The sequence below is a fragment of the Cynoglossus semilaevis genome, chromosome Z (genome assembly GCF_000523025.1).
Source record: "Cynoglossus semilaevis isolate Cse_v1.0 chromosome Z, Cse_v1.0, whole genome shotgun sequence".
Lineage (NCBI taxonomy): Eukaryota > Metazoa > Chordata > Actinopteri > Pleuronectiformes > Cynoglossidae > Cynoglossus > Cynoglossus semilaevis.
Window position 1 is genome coordinate 17,930,723 of NC_024328.1, and position 2,598 is coordinate 17,933,320.

Genomic DNA, 2,598 nt, shown 5'->3' on the forward strand with positions numbered 1-2,598 from the left:
AGATGTGTTTAACCTTGTTTTCATTTTACAGGTTTGGATAGACTTGCAGAAAATGTTACACATGTTCTTGAAAAAAAAAAGGAGATGTGGTGTATCTGATGGACCAATAGGAGTGTGTTGTGAAGTCATGTGACACAGGGTGAGGGTTCAGCGCGAGTAGTTCAATTACATCCCCACGGTGGGACCACCCGTTTTCCTGTACCTATACCGTTTTTCACCTGCAGTGTGCCCTAAAACTGTGCTAGATAACTGGTTTCTGTCTTGGGAGTCCCTTCTGGGTGTTTGGGGGGGAGGGGCTGTGTGGCAGGCACTGCAAGGGATGCCTCTCACCCTACAGGACTGTGGGCTGGGGGCGTGGTTTACGGTGCCTATGTTTTGGCGCGCTGAGTTGTTGAAGTTCAGTTGTTCTGCGCTTTTGGATTAAAGAGTAAACTCACTTCTGTCTCCTGCGCTTTCTTCGCCCTGCTACAACTGAAGTTTTTAAAACTGCCCTCAAGATGCCTCCTTCAAGATGACAGTTACCCATCATTTTTTTCTTGCAATATGTTTTGTTAAATTTAGGCCTGTTATTTAATCATGGTTGTTTGTAAATAACCCCCAACTTCCCTGTGATTAATCAGCAAATAGTGGCCTCCTTTGTTATTTTTGTTTTTAAAAAGTGAATATGGCCATATACTGTATATGATTTTAGTATTAGGGGAAAACAAAGTTGAATTACAGCTTTTTTCTGACATGTTGCCCATTAAAACACAAACTGCTCACTTCTCTATCATCTCCACAGTAGTTGCCATTTGCTTTTTTTGTATTTTTTTTAACTACTGCCAGACATTTTATTGGATGTATTGGATGTTATGTAATTGGGGGAGGGGAGGTGAAAAGTTACGTGACTGTTATTAAGGAGGGAAAAGCTCCCCTGGGAATTTCACCCAGGGGATTGCTCAAACACAAGGCACAAAGGTTTGTGGTTACTGGAGGGCAAGAGACACGGTTCAAAGTTTGGAAATACAAATTTTATTCAACATTTGTTTTTAAAAAGTATACTCCGTAAAAAACATATTCACACAAATAAAAGAGAAACCTAATCAGGGCTGAGGCCAAAGTGGATGGACAAGAGCTAGTGCAGGGACAGGATCCACCAAAATAAGGCAAAAATAACTTAAATCACCAGGCACACGTGGCAAACACACCCTCAGTGAAGAAATCCAGACCCAGGGACATAGCAAGATACGATGGGAGGACACCACCACCAAGTCACCAGCACCGCCACCACTGGCCTACAGCAACTGAAGAGGAAAAAGAATACCACATTAGTGGGGTTGCACACACAAAAAAAGAAAGAACCCAAAACTTTAAAAAACTATAAGTAAATGAGCAAATTACAGGCTTAAACAAAATGATAACTGCCCAAAACAAACAACAACAACAAAAAAAAAAACAAACTAAAGAAACAATTTACTAAACAACTCTGAATTAACAAAACAGAATTACATGAACAAAATCCAGGGTCAACCAAGACACACTATCACAATCACACGTTCACACACTCATTCACTCAGCATAAGGGGGATCAGTCACCAATAAAAAATAAATAAATAAATAAAAAAAAATTGCTTATGCCCGGACCACGGTGTACAGCCGAACAATCGTCCTGCACAACGTGTATCTTGGAAGCCGTGAAGCCACCGACGGTCGCAGAAGAATGCCGTAGGCAGCAACAGATAAACGGCAATACAGTGAAAGCAGCACAAAATAACACCAAGCAAAGCAGCAGCGGTCCAATGAGGTGGTTACAACAGCTAGTCAAAAGGAAAACACTATTAGCATGTGCTAGATGCACTAAGATTGATGCAGTGGCAAGTAACAATGTGCATACCTTCTCAGAACACACACACTCACGAGGAGGAAGGATTGGACTCCAGGCAGCTGCCAACATTCACCCGTGACCAGACCAGCATTAGCCACCTAGCAGCACCAAGCACAACGCTGAAAGAAACAACACTTACCACCGGCCAACGACCACAGCAGCACACAGGGAGCACGCAGCAGCACACAAACAGTCATCCTACAATAACAGTTACAAATACCTTAAGTATAATAACAAACAAAACGACTAGCAAGGTGAAACAGCGGGCGGCCATACCTGTCGGGCACACGACCTCTAACCCGGAAGTAACACGGGTGATGATGGGAGCGCAGAGGAAGACCCGGTGGGTGGACTACCGTTTTTATACGAGCTCACCTCAACGACTGGCGGAAGTGAGGAAGGGAAGCCATAGCAACAGTCAAAACCCCTCGTACTGCTACAATCTACCCCCCCTTTTTGTGTCGTTGTCCCGACGATGAACCATAAACACGATTAGCTCCCGGGCCTAAAAAGTGCAGTGACAGCATGTGATACAGACCCCTGAGAGTTTGTAGCCCCCAATGCCAAGTCTCCCACCGGCCTTGGGATACGATGGGTTTTTAGACGAGCTCACCTCAACGACGGGCGGAAGTGAGGAAGGGAAGCCATAGCAACAGTCAAAACCCCTCGTACTGCTACAATCTACCCCCCCTTTTTGTGTCGTTGTCCCGACGGAGAACCATCAACACGATTCG

General features: G+C 44.5%; 1 protein-coding gene and 1 long non-coding RNA gene across 12 annotated transcripts in view; one reads left to right on the top strand and one right to left on the bottom strand.

Annotated features, from left to right (window-relative positions):
- Window positions 1–2,598, top strand: part of LOC112486470 (ultraviolet-B receptor UVR8-like) — a 165,997-nt gene that overhangs the window by 88,175 nt on the left and 75,224 nt on the right. The gene's annotated exons all lie outside the window — the stretch shown is intronic.
- The window catches only part of LOC112486471 (uncharacterized), a 12,188-nt gene continuing 10,578 nt past the window's right edge, over window positions 989–2,598 (bottom strand). For all 9 annotated transcript variants that reach the window (XR_003048920.1, XR_003048923.1, XR_003048924.1 and 6 more), the window contains one exon: window positions 989–1,283. This is a non-coding gene — a long non-coding RNA (uncharacterized LOC112486471). The remainder of the gene's footprint in view (window positions 1,284–2,598) is intronic.